We start from the raw sequence: 25,362 nt of genomic DNA, 5'->3' as shown, positions 1-25,362 counted from the left end.
TTTCTAAGTGAGGAAACAAAGGCTTTTCAGGTGACTGGCAGGTTAGCGATGTTATCATGTGTTCTCTGTTTTACAGGTAGTTATCTAGCAGAGCATGAGCTCTTGAGGGCAGGTAATGTGCATTTTATTCATCTTTGCATCTGAGACATCAAATAAATTACTTGGCTAAACATGAATGTGCCATTGAGTGTCAACTGAATGAGTAAGAATATGCATAAGATGTGACTCAGACTCCTCAAGCATGAGTTATTTTTTCCACTTGTATACAATTTTAACATCAATTCAACTTCTATAAAATAGCAATTTTAGTATTAGAATAAATACATAAACAAAACAGAAAATCTAACATTAGCTGAGTTACAATAAAAGGAAGTAGACACTGGCAATCTTGACTCTCATTGATATTGCCATTCAGTGTTCTTGATTAGTTTGCAAAGTTTAGAAATACCCTTTGCCACAGGGAAGCTTTTGACATCTAGGTTTTCCTCACATCCAAAAATACTTATCACTCTCTGGTAAAGGGCCAGATTCTCCTCTGATAACATCCTCTAACTCAGAAGATGAGAAACAGAGCTAGTGTTCTGATGTAGCTTCCAAGCTCTCATTCCATTAACAGCATACAGTGGGAGAGAACAAGCTTCCCACTCGTTACAGATGTACAGGGCATGGGTTATGAATTCACCTGTCAAGATGACATCGGGGGTAAGGATGTTGCGGGAAGAGGTTAAGATACCTGCATTCCAAATCAGAGTTCCTAGGTTTAATTCCTGGCTTCAACTCCTCCTGATGACAACTTCCTGTTAATACCAACCCTGGAAGGCAGTGGTGGTGGCTCAGGTAATTGGGTTCCTGCCATCCACATAGGAGACCTGGATTAAATTCTCAACTCCCAACCTCACTGTGGCCAGGCCCAGCCCCAGTCACTGTGGGAATTCAGGCCCTGAACAAGCATTTGGTGAGATTCATCCTCTTCCTCTAACAAAAATATTTCATAGAATGATGACATCAGAACTATGTCTAGCGAAGGCTGCCTGGGATGGACAATCACGTGCAGCATTTGCAGAAGGTTTACTCTTACGGAAAACTCCTCGGCAGACAGAGCTGGGCTGTCACCACCACTGATGCCATTGTGCCACCCCCTTGAGTCTCAACAAGGCCAGATGATGCTTCAGAGTAGGACACAAGCTAATTTGGGAGATTAGATCCAGCTTTATTCAACATTTAATACCAGTTATTTGATAATGACAGAACCCAACAAGGCTAAATTTACATTGGTGTGTCATGCCTTATGTGGGAAGGACAGCACTTCCAAGGGAAAGCAACCACTGTGGAGAAGTTGTCTAGCTTTCCCTTGCAGAAAATTCAGCACAGCATTACAGCACAGGACATTAGCCCATGCCACATAGCTGCATCATCACCATGGTGGACCAGCTTACAGCTGATGAACACACTATCATGGTTGTCCACCAGATGTTCCTATTTGAGAACATCAATGATGTTTGGGTTATTACCCATGGTATGTTCAGGTTTGCCCTGCACCACTTTGACTGATCTCCTTCCAACTAGGCACTAAATGCTGTTTCCTCCTCCCTCTGCTTCCTGATACTATTCACACTCCTCCAGATGCTCCAAACATCATACACAAATGCACAGGGCCACGTTGGGAATGGGTGAAGTGTTATGTGTGATGTTTGGATTCTAGACTAGTTGCATTTGACAAGAGAAGTTTGTGCTGTACTAGCACATGCCTTTGGAAAGACAAGCAATGGGAAATGTTATTTTTTTTAATCTACTGACGAATTGCTCTAGTAACCCAAAGAAGCAGAGAAAGCAGCTTCTGCACTGCCCAGATATTGATTTGTTCAAACGTTTCAGTGTCTCATGATACAACAAATCCACCAAATTAAAAAAAATTTTCTGCAAGCAGTATTTCAAACTAGTTTGCTGGCTCTAAGTTAGACAAGTTAATTAGATCTACTGTTTGGAGTTAAGCTGCTCCTCCTTCTTCCTTGTACCACACCATTTGCATTCTTGTTGGCTTAAGGGTGAATGTCTTAGCTTTCATTACACAACTGCTGAAGTTCTGACATCAAGTTAAAATTTAGCTTGATTGTTATGTGGATCAAAATATTATTGATGAGAGTTGAGTTGTATTTCTGGGGACATCTAATAATCTATTATGCTGAAACAGGCTGTCTGATCAGCCACACCATCCACTCTTTTCTCCCCAGGTATGTCCCCTCCTTAGGAGAAGTAGTGGCTTCCCAGGGATGTAGAAAAGGCTCTTACATGCAGTTTGTCACACTGAAAGCCAAAAAAAAATTCACTGGGTAGATATGAACTATCGGATTAGCATTGTGTACAGATGGAGCAGCATAAAACAAAATCCAACCAAAAATGATTCAGTGAATAAACCAACATTTTCAAAGGCTGAAATAATGTCTGGTTTTTACTTTTTCGTGTCTGGAGCAAAACACACACTGTTCTTGGACTCCCTCAACTCTTCTTTTATCCCTTCAACAACATCTGAATTCCCTTCAGAAGTCCCCGCTACTTCTGAAGCCATCTGCACTTGCTAACACCTCCCTGAGAGGTCCTATCAATGTTTCAAAACCGTTTTAATGTATTAATCATTACACCTTGCCTGCTTACAAAAAAAAGATGTCTTAGAGATGGCTGTGTGAATGTCCGCTATGCGTGGTCCTCAACACTAAGCACAACAGGAATAGCAGCCCATCAAGACACCAGTTTGTCTACCCTGAAGCTGTCCTGGCTGCCCCTCCACACAGCTGGGTGGGATCCAGTTGGAAGACAGGCTGGCTTTTGGATTTCCAACAGAGCAGGAATGACTACAGATGGCACTGACCAAATAAATGATATTTCATTTAGATGAAAAATACTCCCAATGGCCAGAATGAAGGAGTCAAAGGCTCCTCAATCCTGGTCTGTATTCTGACTTCCCTTTCCTCTTTGCCATGTCCCAGAAAGCTCAGAGGGCCTCAGTTTCTCACTAAGGTATCCAACAAGGTCACCTCACGTTTTGTCCTCATTTTTTCCTCTCCATCGCCCTTCCCATGAGGTGGGGGATATAATAACCAAGATCTCATCACATGACTGAGGCATGGTCTCTCTGAAATCCTAAGGTGGGGGTAGGGGATATTTACTAATCAGGGAACACTCCAGATCTGATTGACCACAATGGTCCAAAGGCTTCCTATCCCTATTATTGTGTATGTAACTGCTACTAGGGGTCATACAAGCACATATGAGTTCCTCCACAATTGCTATTGGAGTAAAATATGACCCAACAATTAAGGAGTTCAAGTTTAACTCCAGGGCATTTAAATGATTACTACAATGTGAAAGGTAAGTATTTAAATGTATCAAGTCCTCTGTGTACAGCTAAATAATGTTAGATTATAATTAAACATTCCTTGGACAAGGACAGATTTTTGTTATAGATTTCAAAATTTGCTATTAATAAATGTATTCAGGCAGCCCACAAAAGACATGCCAAGTTTTTACTATTTTTTCAAATTCTGAAAAAAAAATTAATAGAAAAGGGCCTGGAGGACTAAGTGTTATTCGCTGCTCTTTTCTAGCCCTGTAGCACAGAACAAGCCATATAGTATCTTTTGGTAGATTTCTTCACACTTTGGTAGGGTTGGTAACACTCTAGCTTACAGAAATAGATACTGCTGGCGCCGTGGCTCAATAGGCTAATCCTCTGCCTTGCGGCGCCGGCACACCGGGTTCTAGTCCCAGTCGGGGCGCCGGTCCCGGTTGCCCCTTTTCCAGGCCAGCTCTCTGCTGTGGCCCGGGAGGGCAGTGGAGGATGGCCCAAGTGCTTGGGCCCTGCACCCCATGGGAGACCAGGAGAAACACCTGGCTCCTGCCTTCAGATCAGTGCGGTGCGTCAGCCGCACCACTCTGGCTGTGGTGGCCATTGGAGGGTGAATCAATGGCAAAGGAAGACCTTTCTCTCTGTCTCTCTCTCTCTCTGTCCACTCTGCCTTTCAAAAAAAAAAAAAATAGATACTTATGGCATGTATATGGAAACTATTTAAAAATATAAATCTGACTCACTATGTTCTATGTCTCATACATTGCATTACAACAGAAGTCTTATTTGTATTTTAAATTCTACCCTCACTGCTGTCAAAAAACGAAAACCAAAACAACAAAACTCAACCTTATAACCAAGAACCCGAGGCCAAGATCTTCCATACTCACATATGGACAACTGTGAATGTCAGCAGGGAATAATAATAATTGAGGGCATAGAATTAATGGGACTCGAATTTTTTTTTGAGTACAGAACTTCAAATTTGAGCCTCAGTTTCTTGTATTATAAAAAGAGAGGTGGCAAAGGAAGACCTTTCTCTCTGTCTCTCTCACTGTCCACTCTGCCTGTCAAAAAAAAAAAAAAAAAAAAAAAAGAGGTGGCAATAAAGCTGTTGTGACAATGAGATGGGATGAAGCTAAATAAATAAATAAATAGCCTAACATCATTGAATAAATGTTAGCTTTTACTTGTTAACCTGGGCTTTGTGACACATATAAACCCCACCAATAGCAACAACCCCCAGAAAAGCAATGTAGCTCCACCAAATTAGCACATGCTTCAATTGTTCACTCTCACCTCATATGTTTATTTCATCTCTCAAGTTGACATCTGGAGAGAAGGGATGAGATCTTATAATTTTCTGAGTTTTATACACTATCTAAGATGGTTCTAGCATATAATAAACAGACAAAATATAGTTCAACCATCTCATGATTCTTCAGTATTTCTATTGACCAACTAATGGGTCTAGAGAATCTCAAAGCCATATAGCTGAGGTTGTCTTAGATACCCAGCAAACGGATGAAGGGGGTTGAACTTCAATTAGAAGATATTGCTTCAGCAGGATGAACTCTGTCCTTTTTGTAAACTGGGGCGTGGAATGCAATCAAGTAAAGGGGTAAGCGGCATTGAAGGTCTATAAAGGATTTGAAAACTACAGATAATCAAAATGATATGCAAGTATAAAGTTGAATCAATATGTGCCTTATCTAGAGTCAAAATTATTATTTCTAGATCATCGAGTAGTCTTCTATACTCTTCTGCATTCTTCAGCCTGAGGAAAAAAAATACATATGTATACACCCAGAATTTCAGAGTATCATCTCCCTGTAATGAGATGAAAACATGCATTATGGCTTCCAAACTCTACTCTAGGAAGATTCCTATGCACCTACTATGTACAAAACATCCAATAACTCAAACATAAGAAGTCAAGGACCTTTATAAAAATAAATACAGAAAATGTCTTAGAAGCATATTTTGAGTTTTATTGTGAAGGACTTGTGTGATGTAAATTGGCAGACCAGCAATAAGTAAGTGGGAGGAGAAAAAAGGAACAAAATTTGGAAGATAATACAAGAAAACCAACCCACTAGAAATCACAGTCTGGTAGCAGCTGTAGCATGCTGCTCAACATAGAATCCAAAATACACAGTCCTTAGGCACAGTCCTACTGCCTCCTTCACGCAGGCGATTCTCTTGGCTGCCAGATCACACACAGAAACACCTCACAAATCTTCACTAATTAAAGCAGAAATTTCTATCTGGATTTGTGAAAAATGTTGCAGATTTTTATATAGTTTAAATAGCTTAATTACCTTCAAAAACACAGTAACTCAATTAGAGTAACAAAGTTTTCTATTCTGTGTGGGACTTGCTTTAATGAGAAAAGAATACTTTTAATAATCATTGTATAGATTCACAAATGACATTGCTGAATCTCAGAACCTTATACTAATCATTTGCATTAAAAAGTAATAATGAGGGGTGGGTACTGTGGAGTAGCAAGTAAAGCCACCACCTGCAGTGCCAGCATCCCTTATGGGTGCCGGTTTGAGTCCATTTGCCGGTTTGCTCCATTTCTGATTCAGTTCTCTGCTATGTCCTGGGAAAGCGGTACAAGATGGCCCAAGTCATTGGGCCCCTGCACCTACATGTGAAACCTGGAAGGAGCTCCTGGCTTTGGATCGGCTGAGCTCTGGCCACTGTGGCCAACTGGGGAGTGAACCAGTGGATGGAAGACCTCTCTCTCTCTCTCTCTCTGCCTCTCCTTCTCTTTCTGTGTAACTCTGACATTCAAATAAATAAATAAAACAATAATTAGTATTATTAATTGAATGTCAGCCATCCACTTGCATCTATGGTATTGATGATCACAGTATACCTGAAATATTAGAATTATTACTAATATTTTTCTAACAGTGAACAATTAAATTCTCACTATGCTATAGAGAAACAGAAGGTGATGGATATATTGAAGGCTAATACTAAAGCATGTGCTAAAGGTTGCAGTGGAGACAAGGATATAAAGGGGAAGTATGAGAATCCTAGAAATCATTCCAAAGGTTCATCCTAACAGGCAAATGGATGACACCATTGGGTGACTGTGCAAGTTGCATACTGCACACAGTGCAGCATCCTAGACACTGCAGTGTTGGTGAGAGGCTTCCCCAAAGGATGCAGTAGACAGCCTATTTGGGCAGACTGCCCACTCTAAAAGAAATGGTTGGAATCTGACTTCTGGGGAGCAGTAGGGTAAGATGCAAAGATATGAATGATGCTTAGAAAAACTGAAGCAGGTAATGGGATGCAGAGCCCATGGAACCTCCTAGAGGCACATGGCAGCCATAACCTTTCCTGGCTCAGGTGTGGAGAAAACTGACAGATGCTGACATGACCAAGAAAAGTCTCCTTGCTTCCTAAAAGCCTTGCCTACAACTCAGGAAAAAGGCTGCATCCATCTTTAAATAACCATAAGGTCTTAGAAAAGTGACCTCATCTCTTGAAACTTCAGTTTTTCACTTACAAAATTAAGACAACAAGTTAGAACTTCAAAGTAGCTTCTATAATTTCATTTTACAGTACATTAAAAATTATTTTAAAGATTACCACAAAAATATTGTTACATTTGTGTTAATAAAACTGCAATAAAATAACCCTAGGGTCAGCATTTGAAAAAATTAATAAAGAGAACAGATTTTACACACTCTAGAAGTATACAGTTCCAAGAAAGCCTACAACACTTCCCTCCCTCCTCTGCTCTTCCCTTTCCCTCTCCCTCCCCTCTCTTCATCAGTTTTTGCAAAGACATAACTTCAATCCACTCTATATTCACAGAGTTAATTAGTCACTAATCATAATATTCAATAAATAAAAAGTAGGAAGACCATTCCACAGAAGCATAATCCAGGGCCAAAAACAACCACCATCCTGAAAGGGTCAGCATTTTTGTGCAGGTTAATCTGCCGCCTGCAAAGCCAGCATCCTGCACTGTTCCAGTCAGCTGCTACACTTCCAATCCAGCTCCCTGCTGCAGTGCCTGGGACAGCAGCAGCAGATGGTTCAAGTGCTTGGACCCTTGCCACCCACATGGCAGACCAGCATGGAGTTCCAGAATCTTGGCTTCAGCTGGTCTCGCCCCAGCTTTTGAGGCCAACTGGAGAGTGAACCAGCAGATATGAGACCTCATTCTCTGTCTCTCTGCCTTTCAAATAAATATTTAAGTAAACAAATTGTAGATGAGGTAAAATTTTGAATGAATTTATAAATAAATCAGCTGTAGAACACATAAAATTTATCAATTAGGTAAGTAAGTAAATCAACTGTAGATGAGGTAAAATTTCAGATGAATTTATAAAATTTCTTGAGAAAATCAGTATCATACAACAGAAACTCATATCCAAAAGTATTGTGAACTCTTAAAACTATGTGTGAAAAAAATCATAAGAAAATTTTCATTAATGATCAAATAAGAAACTAGTTACATATAAATTTTGCCTCATGAATAATAAATATCCTTTATGTTAATCTGGATTATAATACAGATCTATAACAAATGGCCAAATCCAAAAGAATATTTGATTTCCTACCATAATTACTACACAGGACTGCATCAATTCTCCACTATATTCCACATATATTTTTCAGAGAATATATGACAGGACCTCAAAAAGTTCATGGAGAAACAGAATTAAAAGAAAAATTTATATTGAAACAAAACTTTTTGAAATTCATACGTAGTTTTTTCATAATATGCATTTTCCATTAAATCTTTGAAGATCCTTGGCATATATTTTATTTTCTGGTGCAGTCTATCTTCTACTGCGTTCTAACAAAAAGAGCCTCAGTATTTATTGAGCATATTTTTTGTATTCTTATCAGTTATATCCTAAAAATAATGCTAAAAATATCAACTAAATATTTATATAGATTACTGTACATAGTATTTATAAAATAAACTCTCTAACATCCTATGGCTAACGAATAGAAAATTCTGGTTCCATGAATATGCTGGTCAAATAGCAAAATCAAACATGTGGATAAGTGATAATCCCTTAACTAAAAAAACTACTATGCATATTCAAATCTTAAAAAAAAACTTCTAAATCTGCTGCATCTCCAAGTTTTAAATTATTTTTACAGACTTATTTATTTGAAAGATAGAGATACAGAAAGGCAGAGGCAGAGAGGCAGAGAGGCAGAGAGGCAGAGAGAGAGAGAGAGAGAATCATTCACTGGTTCACTTCCCAAATGGCTGCAACTGCTGGAGCTGGGCTGATGAGAAGCCAGAAGCCAAGAGCTTCTTCCAAGTCTCCCACATGGATGCAGGGGCCCAAGGACTTGGGCTTTCCCAGGTCATAGCAGAGAGCTGGACTGGAAATGAAACAGCTGGGTCTCAAGCCAGCACCCACATGGGATGCCAGCACTGCAAGCGGCAGCTCTACCCGCTATGCCACAGTGCAAGCCCTGCAACTCTGAGTTTTAAATATGATTTAGAGCTACTATAGAAAAGCAAGCTTTTATTCTAACTAGCTATTTTATAATTTTAATTAAAAACAATAAAACTTTTCCTGCAAATACCCTGGGCTAAAGTCTCTCTATTCAACCCAAAAGAAAACGAGTCTGTATCAGTGATTTTCACTTTTTGCTGATTTCATTGCTCTAGTAAAATCTTACACAGTGTGGCAACTGAGCTAGAAATGGCATTTTATGAAAATAAATAAGCTCATATTTTTAAGAACCTACTTTTGAAATTTTTAAGATTTACTTTATTATTTAAAAGGCAGAGTGACAGAGAGAGGGAGCAACAGAGAAATAGAGAGAGAAATCTTCCGTCCACTAGTTCACTTCCCAAATGTCCATATCAGTGAGTTTTGGCTGAATGCCCTTCCAAGTACATCAACAGGAAGCTGGATCAGAAGTAGAGCAGCTGGGACTTGAACTGGCATTCTGGTATGAGATGCCAGTGCTTCAAGGGGTGGCTTACCCCACTGTGCCACAATGCTGGCCACAGTACATAATCTTTTAAACTTAGTCTACCCTAACAGACACTCTGAGTCTTTCTAGATTTCTGCTGGAATATGCTAGTGTGTGTCCTCACTCTGCGTGGTCCCTCAGACCTTAATGCTTTGATGCCGATTTGGCTTCCCTGTGTTTTCTGAGATTCCACCTATGCCACCTCTCTGTGCCCTACATGCTGCCATGGCCAGGTGTTGACTTTGCTAATACCTGCTTTATTGTGGTGAGGTTCGAGTTCAAAGAGGATAGTTTCTGTGAACAGTGTGCTTTGAAGAGGAAGATGGGCTGCATTCATGTGGGTTACTATAGCAATGATTATCACCCCTTGTTTATCTTCAGATCACTGAAAATATCCACCCAGCCTGTTCTTGTCTCTCCTGGCCTACCCCCAAATGTACTTATTATTAAGTTGATTAATGGTGAACCATAAAATGTGAAATCAGGGTACAGAGGATACTATGTTATTCCCCCTTCATCACCAATTTATTTGGATATTTTATTTTAGTGCACAATTTCATGACACCTTACTTCCCATCATTAAGCATTCATGTATAATTTTGTAACTTTTAGAAGACTAGTGCAGTCTTAAAAGCTCCTAATTAATAACACATTTAGAGTTTAAAATGTGTGCATAAAGTAGAAGCTTTATGTAGCAAAACAAATTAAGTCGATGGTTCTAAATATGATAAATTTTATGTCATATTTTCTAGAAAGTTTTCTTAAACAGCTTCTAAATAATTAAAGTACCTATGGTAATAAGCTTTGGGTCAAAATTTGAAAATACTCTAGAGAAGTTTCAAAAAATTGGAATGGTCCATATAATACAGCTGGTGTTAGTACATTTAGTCCCTTTCACGTTTAATATTTTGACTTCCTGTGATTATTGTGACTCCACAGGCAGAAAAGGGAAGAAGTTGGAACATTGAAACAAATATTTCTACAAAAAATATAGTGACAATGACATTAAACAGAGATCAAAAGCACAATTGTGTACAGAATCCTAGCAGGGATGATAAATTTGTTCAAGCTCTGAACGAGAAATCATGACCTATTTAAAGGGAGTCAGTCAGAACTCAGTTCTTACAAACGTCAAAGCTGTGAAAACCTAAGTAGAGTAGGCAATAGATGGTCTCAAAAATGGCTTCCAGAAGCATTCATTCACAGGCTCAGGTAATCCTCCCCTTGAGTACAAGACATACTCAATAATTTACTCCCAATTTTGTCTCCTACTCATAAATGGTCACATGACAGAAGAGCTGTTATAGAAAAAGGTAAGAGCTCCCTATTTCAAGTAGGTGAAACAATGAGGAATAGAAATAGAGAAAAAATACTATGACTGAGCAATTCACCAGACAGTCCTTGCATCCATCAAAGCTCTGATATTAAATCTGCTTAACACTCTGTTCATGTGTTTCTACCACATGCTAATAAGCAAGCAGCAGAGAAAACCCAAGGGATTATTTTTTCCTTTTTAAATTTGAAAGACTATTCTATGGTTAATATACATGAGTTGCAAACTGCTAGAAAAAGAGGCTATTTCTAATACAGAAACGTTTGCAAGGATATAAGTCATACTAAAGCACTTTAGGACAGAATCTTTCTATAAATTGGTGCCACAGAATTAGCATAACCTCATCTGCTCTATTACAGATGATGGCTAATCCTGTCTTATCCATTCCCAATATTCCATCTATCACTTCTGAGAATGAATCCCAAATAGGCATTTCCATCCCTGGCCACGTCCCCAAACTATAAGCTTTTATCTTAAATTGTATTTCCCATCAGATGTCCTACTTCTTATTCAACAGCCATTTTTCCTCCAAAATTACCTCCCCTGTACCACTTTACCATAGCCATTTTCATTCAGTTACTAACTGTGACTTGATATTCTTTAATTTTGCTTAATTTAATTATCTCAAATAGTCTTCCTTTGAATTTCTTCAAGAATGATACTGGTCCAAGGCATTATTGGCTAACACCCTAATTACTATGTTTTCTGAATCCCTTTCTTTCAACTATTCACTGTGTGATTAGTTTATTCTGCCTCTACATATCAACACTGAGCTCCTGAAACAAATTTGAATAAGATACCACTTATTAGTGATAATATAGTATTTTGCTCCATAGTACAAAATGCAAATATCACTTAAACATTAACAGCAATAGGGAATAAAATGACCTGGGAGACATCAGATTATGGCTAGCTGAACAATTACAGATAAAATTATTAATTTTAATGATATGAAAGAATATTAACACGTTTGCAGCATAAGACATTGTTGTGGTTCACTGGGGACATGGGGTCGGCTCCTCTTTGACATGATCTGTTATTCAGAATAGATACATTATTACAGACTGTAGTAAACCTAGGCTCTCCCCTGAAACCCTGGGCAAAATTTCAGCAAATCAAAATTCTTTTCAAGTATATTTTAATAAACCATAAGATCACTTATGAAAAATGCAACATTAAGGAGATAATGCTTCATAAAGTAAATAGCCATCCTCAAACTTAACAAGCAATAGTCAAATTTCCAAATACTGAGCTCTCTTAAAATAGATCACTCCTTAAAATTTCCCTATTCTGTGACTCATAATTCATGACTTGGTGTTACAGATGATAGAAGCAGCTCTTCACCACTGATATGAAATACTTAGACAACTGCCAAAATTGTTTACAGGTTTTCCACTTAAAATAATACAAAAAAATCATAAATTAGTCTGATGTTTTGCTTCTGGGATAAATACACTGAGTTATTTGAAAAAAAGCTAAAAAATCATTTTATGAAGTGAGTGCTTTCCAATCAATGTATCATATTTTTCAAATATTCAAATTAATTTTACAAATCTAAGGACTGTCAGATGAGGTGGAGGAGCAAGTGGAAACTCTCAGTATCTAATATTTTGAAACTAGTTTGGGATTCAATAATGAACATCATTAACTCTTTCAGAAATGGGCAAAGATAGGGCTGTTTGGTACCCAATTCTACACAAAAACAGCAAGAGAGCAGCAGACAGGTTCACCAAGTCAGAAAACTCACCCTGGAGCCCCTGAGACTGACAGTACATTACAAAATAGTCAATGTTGCTCTTCTAATCTATTAATTTATTTGAAAAATAGCTATGAGCTCTTTCACACACCCCAAGGAGATCATCAGATACCTTTCAGCACGTCAGCCTTGAACAGTGAATAGAAAATGGTAAAACTCATTTCTTACTACTAAAAAGTCCCACAATCACAGTAGAATGGCATGGTGAAATGGAAAGAACAGATACTTTGGAATTATTTCCACTGAGAAAATCTTCATTCTGAACTTCTAGACTCAAGTAATAGCATTCATTACTTCAGACTCAACTTCTTGCCAATAGCACTAAAAACTTCCCAGAAAACAGTTTTCAGTATATTTTGTTCTGGGAGTGATCAATAGTAAACAAACTAGGAAGGAAGGACCCGTCTCTGGAAGTAAACTGGAAGATTCACATGTACACAGCTTTCCTTCTGAGCACACCATCCTTTCCTCCCCTAAAAGGGCTAGAACTCAAGCAGAAAGTGGGAGTCCTAACAGACTGAAGACTCAGATGTCAGAGTCTCTGTTTGCCAAATAAACAAACAAGAAACAACTTTAAATCAAGGAAGAAACTCCTTATTGGGGGGGGGGGGGGCGGTATATAGCATAGAGTCCCAATAACTGTGTAAAATTTTCTCTCAGAATGTTCGACTGTCCTTGTCTGGTTCTGGATCTTAGTGGAAATGCTTCCAACTTTTCCCCATTCAATAAGATGCTGTTTGTGGGTTTGTCATAAATGGCTTTGGTTACGTTGAGGAAGGTTCCTGCTGTGCCCAATTTGGTTAAGGTTATCATCATGAAAGGAAGTTAGATTTTATCAAAAGATTTCTTGGCATCTACTGAGATAGTCATATGGTTTTAATTCTTCATTTTGTTAATGTAATTTATCACATTATTGATTTGTGTATGTTGAAATATGCCTGAATACTAGGGATACATACCATTTGGTCTGGGTAAATGATCTTTCAGATGTGCTGTTGGATTCAATTAGTTAGTATTTTGTTAAGAATTATTACATCTGGGGCCAGCACCGTGGCTCACTTGGTTAATGCCTGTGGTGCCGGCATCCCATGTGGGTGCCAGGTTCTAGTCCTGGTTGCTCCTCTTCCAGTCCAGCTCTCTGCTGTGGCCCGGGAAGGCAGTGGAAGATGTCCCACGTATTTGGGCTCCTGCACCTGCATGGGAGAGCAGGAGGAACCACCAGGCTTCTGCTTTCGGATTGACACAGCACCGGCCGTAGCGGCCATTTGAGGAGTGAACCAACAGAAGGAAGACCTTTCTCTCTGTCTCCCTCTCTCTCACTGTCTATAACTCTACCTGTCAAATTAAAAAAAAAAAAGAACTATTACATCTATATTCGTCAGGGATATTGGTCTATAGTATTCTTTCTTTGTTGTACATTTTCTAGTTTTGGAATTAAGCTGATGCTGGCCTCATTGAAAGAGTTTGGGAGGACTCCCTTCCTTTCAATTAGTTTGAATAGCTTCAGAAGAACTGGAATTAGTTCTTTAAAAGTCTGGTAGAATTCAGCAGTGAAGCCATCCTGCCCTGCAGTTCTCTTTCTTGGGAAGGTCTTTATTACTGTAAATCTGCATCTTGGTTATTTTTCTGTTTAGGTTTTCTGTCTTCATAACTCAATTTTGGTAGACTGTATGTGTCCAGGAATCTACCCACTCTTCTATATTTTCCAATTTGTTAGCATATAACTGTTTGTAGTAATTCCTTTCACCATTGTTATTCAGTACAATCCTAGTTTTAGATAGATCGATTAGGCAAGAAAAAGGGCACAAATTAAAAGGAATAAGTCAAATTACCCCTATTTGCAGATGACATGATTCAATATATAGGGGAATGAAAAGATTCCACTAAGTGACTATTGAACTCAAAAAAGAAATTGGTAACATAGTAGGACATAAAATTAACACACAAAAAATAGCCTTTGTATATACACACAATGTAATAACTGAGAAAGAACTTCTAAGATCAAACCCATTCACAATAGCTATAAAGAATATTATACCTTAGAATAAATTTAACCAAGGAAGTCAAAGATCTCTACAATAATAATTACAAAACATTAAAGAAAGAAATATAAGTAGACATAAATATTGGAAAAATTTGCCATGCTCAAGGATTGGAACAATTAATATCATCAAAATATCCATATTACCTAAAGCAATGAGATCCTAATCAGAAATCCAGTGAAATTATTCTCAGATACAGAAAAAAGGTGCTAAAATTCATATGGAAACAAAAGATTCTTGAATGACTGAAGCAATCTAAAATAACAAAAAAGCAAAGCTAGAGGCATTACAATTCCAGATTTCAAGACATACTACAGGGCAGTTATAATCTAAACAGCCAGATAATGGTACAAAAATATACATGTAGACCAATGGAACAGAATAGAAACTCCAGAAATCAATCCATGCATCTACAACTAATCTTTCATAACCAAGGTAAAATCAATACCTGGAGAAAGGACAGTCTCTTCAACAACTGTTGCTTGAAAAACTGGATCTCTGTATGAGGAAGTATGAAACAAGACCCCTACCTTACACCTTATACAAAAATCAACTCAAAATGGATCAAGGATCTAAACCTATGACCTAATACCATCAAATTACTGAAGGAGAACATTGGGGAAATTCTGTAAGACACTGGCATAGCAGAGACTTCTTGGAAAAGACTCTGAAGTATAGGCAAACATAGACAAGCTGAGAAGCTTTGGCATTGCAAAAGAAACACTCACCAAAGTGAAAAAGAAGTGACAAAATGGGAGAAAATATTTCCAAACTATGCAACTGAAACGATTAATATCCAAAATCTATAAAAAGCTCATGAAACTCAACAACAGCAAAACAAACAATCCAGTTAAGAAATGGTAAAGGACTTGAACTGGCGGGTTTTTTTTTTTCCAAAAGATTTATTTATTTATTTGAAAGTCAGAGTTACACAGAGAGAGGAGAGGCAGAGAGAGAAACAGGTCTTCCAACTGTTGGTTTACTCCCCAGTTGGCCGTAATGGCCAAAGCTGCACTGATCCAAAGCCAGAAGCCAGGAGCTTCCTCCAGGCCTTTCACACAGGTACAGGGACCCAAGGATTTGGGCCATCTTCTACTTCTTTCCCAGGCCAAAGCAGAGTGCTGGATCGGAAGTGGAGCAGCAAGGTCTCGAACCAGTGCCCTTATGGGATGCTGGTTCTTCAGGTCAGGGTGTTAACCTGCTGCATCACAGCACCAACCCCAAACTGACAGTTTGCAAAAGGGGAAATTCAAATGGCCAACAGAACCTAGGAAAAATGCTCAGGATCACTAACCAGGGAAATGAAAATCAAAACCACAATGAGGTTTCATCTCACCCCAGTTAGAATGGCCCTCATATAGAAATCAACAAACAATAAATGCTGGCAAAGATGTAGGCAAAAGGTACACTATAAACTAGTACAGCCACTGTGGAAGACAATTTGGAGAATCCTCAGGATCTGAAAATAGATCTACAATATCACCCAGCTATCCCACTCCTAGGAATTTACCTAAGCGAAATCAAATCAGCATAAGAAAGTGTTAACTTGCACCTTCATGTTTATTGCAGCTCAATTCACAATAGTTGTGATATGGAAGCAACCCAGACGTCCATCAAATGATGACTGGATAAAGAAAATGTGGGATATATATATATCCATATCTATATATATGAATATATATATGGAATACTATTCAGTCATTAAAAAGAATGAAATCTTGTCTTTTGCAACAAAATGCATACAACTGGAAACCGTTACACTTAGTGAAACAAGCCAGTCCCCAAAAAGACAAACACCGTATGTTTCTGTGTGGGTGCAAACTGGAGGGAGGGCAGGGAGGGAAGTATCACTATTCAGAAATCTGTATATATGAATTACGTAAAATTTGTTTACTTTAAGTTAAACAGAATAATGTGTGGCTTACTCCTGGCTACATATTTGCAAAGAAAGACTACAAACAGCCCAGAAAAATTTAAAATTTAATAAAACCATATGGAAGACCAAATTGGCTGTCCAGAAACTTCCACAACTGTCCACAAAGTCAGAAAGGTTTGGTAAGTAGCTTAGTCATTCTGTACAACCTCTGTCTATTTGAGCAATAAAAACCACATTCCATAACTAAGAGATGTTCCTTAGAACAAAGGTTAATCTTTCTTCACTCGAACAACCTAAAACCAAGCCTGCAGATCATGGTGATCTGAGATTTAACTGCCTGTTAGAACAGCCCCCAAACACTCTTCAGAGGGAAAAAAACAAAATCCACTCTCCTCGTGGTGTCACAGTAGTATCTGGCACATTAGCAATGAAACATACAAATATGACTCACAGTCAAGCAAAAATTCTTGCATATTAACAAATCAATATGAAAATATTACTCATGTCTAAGAACAAAGTAAACAGAAACTGACTCAGTGAGATTTGGGGATCTAAACCCACGGTCAACATGAAACAGGAAAAGACAAATGTATACAGAGATGTAAATTTCAGAAAACATAGGGAAAATGTAAAAAAAGTAATGGAAATTCTAAACCTTACCAAAAACATCAGAAATTAAATGTTTAATTGGTTGTGAAAAGGTCTTTGACAAGATTCAACACTCATTTCTAATAAAACTGCCTGATACACGGGCTGGCATTGCATAGCAGGTTAAGCTACAGCCTACATTGTCAGCATCCCATATCAGAGCATGGGTTTCAGTCCTGGCTGCTCTGCTCCTGATCCACCTTCCTGCTAATGAGCCTGGGAAAGCAGCAGTAGATGGCCCAAGTACGTGGGCCCGTGCCCCCCACATGGAAGAATTAGATGGAGTCCTGGGCTGTGGCTCCAGCCTGTACCAGCCCTGGCCATTGCAGCAATCAGGAAGGAATCAGCAGATGGAAGATCTTTGTCTCTTTCTTTCTCCCTATCACTCTGCCTTTTGAAATAAACACATAGATAGATAGATAGATAGATAGATAGATAGATATTTATATTTATATTTATTTAAGATATATGTACTTATTTGAAAGTCAGAGTTAGAGAGAGACAGACAGAGAGAAGAGACAGATAGAGATCTGTTTCATTCCTCAAATGACCACATCAGCACAATAGCTGGGGTTGGGACAGGCTGAAGCCAGGAGCCAGGAGCTTCATCTGGCTCTCCATGTGGGTGCAGGAGCCCAAGAATTCGAGTCAACTTCTGCTGCTTTCCCAGGCACATTAGCTGAGGGCTAGATTGGAAGCAGTGCAGCCAGGACTAGAACCAGTACCTTTATGGCATGCTGGCACTACAGACAGCAGCTTAACCAACTGTGCCACAGTGCCATCCCCAACATATAATTTAAAATGCTTGATAAGCAAGAATAGCTGGATACTTCCTTACACACATGTATGCCCCTCATTTAAGCTCAAGAACAAGGCAAGAATGCTTAATATACAGTACTGCAGTACTGGTTAACATTGTACTGAAGGTGTTAGCCAATGCAATTAGACATGAGAAAGGAAGAAATAAAAACTTTCTATTTGTAAATACCACAATAACCTACCTAGATATGCCTAGAGAATCAATGATAAAAGTAACTCGAATAGTAATTAGACAATGTAGTATGTAAAATTAGAATGCAAAAATAATTTTATTTTTAGAGTAAATTAATTGGCAGATTAAACAAGAGAAAACGAACTTCACAGTAGTAACAATGAAGAAACTCAGAAAAGAAGTTCACCAGTTAACTTTAAAATATATTTTTGAAAAAAATAAGAAAACACCCTTAAAATTATAGATATGTACACATTTAAATTTTTTTTTATCTTTTATTTAATGAATATAAATTTCCAAAGTACGACTCATGGGTTACAATGGCTCCCCCCCCCATACCGTCCCTCCCACCCACAACCCTCCCCTTTCCCACTCCCTCTCCCCTTCCATTCACATCAAGATTCATTTTCGATTATCTTAATATACAGAAGATCAGCTTAGTATACCTTAAGTAAGGATTTCAACAGTTTGCTCCCACACAGAAACATAAAGTGAAAAATAATAGATGATTTTTTTTAAATGATGATGAAATCAGATCAGACCTATTGTCATGTTTAATCCCAGTGAGAGTCAAGTTGGGAATTGATAATTTCTTTTTTTTTTTTTTTTTTTTTTTACAGAAGATCAGTTTAGTGTACATTAAGTAAAGATTTCAATCGTTTGCACCCCCATAGAAACACAAAGTGAAATATACTGTTTGAGTACTCGTTATAGCATTAAGCCTCAGTTGTACACATTTAAATTTTTTTTTTTTTTTTTTTTTTTTTTTTTTTTTTTAATTTTTGACAGGCAGAGTGGACAGTGAGAGAGAGAGACAGAGAGAGAAAGGTTTTCCTTTGCCGTTGGTTCACCCTCCAATGGCCGCCGCTGCAGCCGGCGCACCGCGCTGATCCGATGGCAGGAGCCAGGATCCAGGTGCTTTTCCTGGTCTCCCATGGGGTGCAGGGCCCAAGCACCTGGGCCATCCTCCACTGCACTCCCTGGCCATAGCAGAGAGCTGGCCTGGAAGAGGGGCAACCGGGACAGAATCCGGCGCCCTGACCGGGACTAGAACCCGGTGTGCCGGCGCCGCAAGGTGGAAGATTAACCTATTGAGCCACGGCGCCGGCCTCACATTTAAATTTAAAACATCCTTTATTATTGTATTTAAAGTCTCAATATCACCAAAATGTACCTCTCAAAAGTATTTATAGACATGTGATCACAGTAAAAATAATTTTTTCCTGAGACTTCATGTTGATATTTCAATTAAAATGGAAACATAAGTTAGAACTAAAAAAATAATAAAAAGTAGAGCTATAAGGGATATATGGCTCACCTGAGAATTAAATTACTAGAAAGCCTCCAAAACTGAAGCAGTGTGGGTACAGGTGTGTGAATAGATAAGCTAATGTAATAGGATAAGAAGCCCTGAAATAGATCCAGAAACTTTGGAAAATTTAGCATATGACAAAGGTGGCCTCTCAAACTGCTGGGGCAAAGGCTAGGATAATGTTGGGACAATTGTCTAGCCATATGGAAAAAAAATAACATGAGATTTATCTCTCATCTCACATACTGGAATAAACCAAAATGCATGAGTGATTTGAATTTTTTAAATGAAACTGAAAATAGAAGGAAAAAACAATTGAATTCTTCTGTAATTTGAATGGTGGATATGTCTTTCCAAATATGACTCAAAATCCATATTCAATAAAATCATAGATTTATAACTTCATTATATGAAAATAATTTGCAATGCAAAAGTATCTTATTAAAAATGAAAAGGCTGCTCATAGTGACAGCAGATATTTACACATTGTATTTCTGACAAAGAGGGCATATTCAGAATATATAAAGTGTTCTCAACACTGAACAATATGAAACCAAACTAATTAAAAATGGGCAAAAGAATTTTTACTGTATCTCCATTACAATGAAGAAAAACACTGCAATACCAAGTCAAGTTCTAGCAATGACATGGTGGAATTGGAACTCTGAAGATGTGAATGCAGAATGGTAATGTCAAATATTTTAGTCTGGCAGTTTCTTATAAAAATAGAAACCTACTATATGAAAAATCAATTAAGCATCTATTTTTTTTTTAACCTAAGAAAGTGAGAGTTTATGGTTACACATTATTTTTTTTTTTTTTTTGACAGGCAGAGTGGACAGTGAGAGAGAGAGACAGAGAGAAAGGTCTTCCTTTGCCGTTGGTTCACCTTCCAATGGCCGCCGTGGCCGGCGCGCTGCAGCTGGCGCACCACGCTGATCCGATGGCAGGAGCCAGGTACTTATCCTGGTCTCCCATGGGGTGCAGGGCCCAAGTACTTGGGCCATCCTCCACTGCACTCCCTGGCCACAGCAGAGAGCTGGCCTGGAAGAGGGGCAACCGGGACAGAATCCGGTGCCCGACCGGGACTAGAACCCAGTGTGCTGGCACCGCAAGGTGGAGGATTAGCTTAGTGAGCCATGGCGCCGGCCTACACATTAGTCTTTATATGAATTTTTAAGTAGATTCATTCAAAATCTTCAAATATTAGAAACAACCCAGAAGTCCATTAGTAAGTGAACTGATAAACTGTGGTGTAACTGTATAATGGAATATTAAACAATATGTAGTAAACTACTTAGTCACACAGTAACAAACATGGATCTTAAGTGAAAGAAGCTAAATCCAAAAGAATACCTACTATTCAAAAGGATACCTACTACTTGGGGCCGGTGCTGTGGTGTAGCAGGTAAAGCCACTGCCTGCAGTGCCAGCATCCCATATGGATACCAGTTCAAGATCCGGCAGCTCCACTTCTGATCCAGCTCTCTGTTATGGCCTGGGAAAGAAGTAGAGGATGGCCCAAGTCCTTAGGCCCCTGCATGCATATGGGAGGCCCAGGAGAATCTTCTGGCTCTTGGCTTTGGATAGGCACAGCTCCAGGCATTGCAGCCATCTGTGGAGTGAACCAGTGGGTGGAAGACCTCTCTGTCACTGCCTCTCCTCTTTCCGTGTAACTGTGACTTTCAAGTAAAATAAATAAAATCTTAAAAAAATACCTACTCTATATTCCCATAGATAACAGAACAGTTGACAGAGGTTGAGTGATGGGGAAAGTAGCAGTAGGAGGTGTTCTGGGAGTACAGCAATTGTCCTTTATGAAACTGTGATTGTGGATATATGGCCACCTGCATTTGACAGAACTCATAGAACTCTATACCACCAGACTTCTTTTCTATATATGAATTTTAGAAAGTTGTAGGGAAAGAATGGATTCTAACTGTGATAAACATATCTAGTTGAATCACATAAATACATGAAGAGAGGACGGAATAATATAGATCTAAATAAGCTTGAAAAGAGTGGTTTTACTGAACACTGTAAGGCTAAAGGCAAAAACAAGTTTATATAACAGGGTACCCTAGTTGATCAATTTGCTTCTCCCACAGGCATGATTTAACATTTCTGAAACTATAAGTATGCTAGGGTTGAACAAATCAAAAACATTGCAGATAATGAGAACCAGGTTTATTTCTGTCAGAGAAAGAAGCTAAAAATAAGGAAAGAGGGGAAACCAGAATAAATCCAGTGGTGTCAGCTTGGAGTCAGAGGCAGCAGTATGGGATCATGGTTTTGTTACAGATACAAATAGTTAACTGGAGAAAGGGGTAGGTGGAGTAGTTAAGCCTTCACTTGCAATAACAGTACCCCATATTGGTGTGCCTATTTAAGTCCCAGCTGCTCTGCTTCTAATCCAACTCCTTGATAATATTCTTGGGAAGGCAGCAGATGATGGCTAAGGTACTTGGACCCATGTCACTCTCATGGGAGACCAGGTTGGAGCTCCTGGCTTTGGCTTTGCCTGGACCTGGCTGTTGTGGCCACTTGGGGAATGAACCAGCAGACAGAAGACTGATAAAAGTCTGTCTGTCTCTCTCAATCCTTCATTGAAATAAACAAATCTTTTAAAAGTTATAGAGATAAATATGTGTAAATGTATGAGTTAATGTACATACAAATATGTCTTACCTCTATCTACTAAGAGAAAATAAAAGCAGTGGAATTCCAGTAGCAATGAGCCCACCTAGAAACTAGATCTTTGTGTTTAACTATCATTTTTCCAATAAAAATAACCAGGGTTTCACATAGTAGGGTGAATTCAGATGGGGAACAGGTAAAAAAAAAATCCCAGAGAAGTCTGGAAAGTTGTCCTGTATTCAAAAAAAACAAATGGGTTCCTATGAAAAGGGCATAGAAGGGACTGACACTGGAGCTTTGCGGGTAAAGCTGCTGCCTGCAGTGCCGGCAGCCCATATGGACACTGGTTCGAGTCCCGGCTGCTCCACTTCCGATCCAGCTCTCTGCTGTGGCCTAGGAAAGCAGTAGAAGATGGCCCAACTCTTTGGGCCCCTGCACCTGCGTGGGAGACCTGGAAGAAACTCCTGGCTCCTGGCTTTGGATTGGTGCAGCTCTGGCCATTGTGGCCAACTGGGGAGTGAACCAGCAGATGGAAGAACCCTCTCTCATTCTCTCTCTCTCTGTGTTGCCTCTCTGCCTCACTTTCTCTCTCTGTGTAACTCTTTCAAGTAAATAAATAAATATTAAAAAAAAGAAAAGGGCACAGAAGCCAAAAAAACAGTGCCCAAAGACCACGGCTGAAATATCTTGAACGTTAAAGTACAAAACGACAATATTTGCAATTATATGTGTGTGTGTGTGTGTGTGTGTGTGTATGTACACATGAGTCCATAATGGCTATATACAGAACAAACTGGGGGAAATGAACTCTTTAGTATAGAATTGAGATATATAGAAGAAATGAGGAAGTAAATAAGACCATTGGGACACCATAGCAATTACTGCTCTAGGTAGTTTTCATTGACGAATACTAAGTTTGTGGACAAAAGTTTAAGCAGGCACAGGCTAGTTGCATACATTTCTAAATATCTTTATCCATATAGTTATTAATTACAACAGGGAAAAGAGTACATTTATAAGTGATAAAACCTGACAGCAGCCTAACCAAATGATCAAGTTTACCATCACTAGTAACTTGACGCATTCCCTACACGCACTTGCCCCTGACTCCTGTGATATTGTACACCAAAAAGAATGCATCACTTATATGGTATCTTTTCCAATAATGCACAAACTCAACCTATTCACTAGAAAACATCACACAAACAAAACTGAGAAAATTCTACCAAATGAGTGACCAATACCTTTCAAGATTGCAAGGTTATGAAGACAAGAAAAGATGCCAAACTGTCAAAGATTGAAGAGGACTAGGGAGAGGTGACAACAAATATGCAACCCTACATTAGATTTAGAACTGAATAAATAAATAACTGGTAAAAATTGAATGAAATTGGGGCTAGTGTTGCAGAACAGCAGGTTAAAGCCCTAGCTTGTAGTGTTGGCATTCCATATGGGCACAGGTTCTAGTTTTGGCTGTTCTGCTTTCAATCCAGCTCCTTGATAATGTACCTGGGAAAGCAGCAAAGGATAGCGCCAGTCCTTGGGCCCTTTCACCCACATGGGAGACCCGGAAGAAGTTCCTAGCTCCTGGCTTTAGAATGACTCAGCTCTGGACGTTGCTGCCATTTGGGGAGTGAACCAGCAGATGGAAAAGCTCGCTCTCTGCCTCTACCTCTCTCTGTAACTGTCTTTCAAATAATAAAATAGATCTTTAAAAAATTGAATAAAATTTAGTTAGTAGTAAATACCGATGTTCTTAGCTTTGATAATTTTTCTGGGCATTTAAGATGTCAACCTAAAGAAAAACTGTGAAAAAGAAAATGAACTGTAAAAGGATAAATGAGATGATCCTGCAATCCTGCAACTTTTGCATCTCTTCTGTATTGAAAAGCATATCCCAAAGTTGAAAGACAAATATTTGTGAGTCATAACATAAATAGGTAATTTACTATATACGTGTGTGTGTGTGTATACAGATATCATTGAGAAAATAAAAGATGTAGGGAGGGGGCCAGAGTTGTGGCCAAGCAGGTTAAGCTGCTGTCTGCAGTGCTGACATCCCATATACTGGCTGTTCCACTTTTTCCCTGTTAATGTGCCTAGGAAAGCAGCAGATGATGACTTAGGTTCTTAGACTCCTGTCACCCACATGGGAGACCTGGAAGAAACTCTCTGTTCCTGGCTTCAGACCAGCCCAGCCGCAGTCATCACAGTCATTTGAAGGGTGAACCAGCAGATGAAAGATCTCTCTCTTTCTCTCTTTCTCCCTTTTTCTATCTCTGCCATTCAAATTAATAAATAAATCTTTAAAGAAATCAAAGATGTGGGGAACCAGGTGGTTTTAAATATTGCTGGCTGGAATGCAAAACTGATGACTTTATGGAGAACTTGCTGATATCTTTTAAAAAATATGTATTTATATATGTATATATATGCTTTTACTGTTTAATTCACAATGCCAACTCAAGAATTTTATTCTGGATATGTATTCCCCAAAATATTAAAATACAGTGCAAAAGGTCACTCCTTGAAGCCTTGTCATTGCAGAAGCACTGGAAACTACTAATATGCCCAAATATAGAAAAGTGGTTGAAGAAATATAATATATCCACATAACTAGGTAATACAGAGTTGCAAAAAGGAAATAATAAATTCCATGAACTGGAGATGTAGTAATCTCTAAGACATTTCATTAAATGAAAAGTATGAAGTTAAAAATGGTATCTACTCAAAACAATCTCTTGCAAAAACTAAACAGAGGATTGCCATGAGATCTAGCAATTGTGCTCTTAAATATTTATCCAAATGAGTTGAAAACTATATTCACACAAAAACCTGTATGCGAATATTTGTAGCAGCTTTATTTGTAATTGCCAGAAATTGGAAGTAACAAGATGTCTTTTAGTAAGAGAAAACAAAAGAGAGCAAAACAAAATTGTAGTCTATCCTCACAATGATAAAAAGAAATGTGCTATGAAAAACTGAAGAGGCCGGCGCCGCGGCTCACTAGGCTAATCCTCCGCCTAGCAGCGCTGGCACACCGGGTTCTAGTCCTGGTCGGGGCGCCGGATTCTGTCCCGGTTGCCCCTCTTCCAGGCCAGCTCTCTGCTGTGGCCAGGAAGTGCAGTGGAGGATGGCCCAGGTGCTCGGGCCCTGCACCCCATGGGAGACCAGGAAAAGCACCTGGCTCCTGGCTCCTACCATTGGATCAGCGCAGTGTGCCGGCCACAGCGCGCCGGCCGCGGCGGCCATTGGAGGGTGAACCAACGGCAAAGGAAGACCTTTCTCTCTGTCTCTCTCTCTCACTGTCCACTCTGCCTGTCAAAAAAAAAAAAAAAAAAAAAAAGAAAAACTGAAGAAACATTAAATGTGTATTACTAACTCCTCAATTAAAAATGGTATTCTCCTGTTGTGAAAGAGATAAGAAAAAGAGAAAATATATATG

At 38.9% G+C, this 25,362-nt stretch overlaps 1 protein-coding gene and 1 pseudogene across 12 annotated transcripts in view; one reads left to right on the top strand and one right to left on the bottom strand.

The window, feature by feature from the left end:
* Positions 1–1,551, top strand: part of LOC108178104 (nuclear transport factor 2 pseudogene) — a 92,847-nt pseudogene extending 91,296 nt beyond the window's left edge.
* The window catches only part of TRPM3 (transient receptor potential cation channel subfamily M member 3), a 1,000,643-nt gene that overhangs the window by 839,678 nt on the left and 135,603 nt on the right, over positions 1–25,362 (bottom strand). The window lies entirely within an intron of this gene.

The sequence above is a fragment of the Oryctolagus cuniculus genome, chromosome 1, assembly GCF_051225735.1.
Source record: "Oryctolagus cuniculus isolate XC-2025 breed Fujian yellow rabbit chromosome 1, ASM5122573v1, whole genome shotgun sequence".
NCBI lineage: Eukaryota > Metazoa > Chordata > Mammalia > Lagomorpha > Leporidae > Oryctolagus > Oryctolagus cuniculus.
The sequence above is the reverse complement of the archived record's forward strand: the minus strand, read 5'-3'. Positions and strand labels throughout refer to the sequence as shown.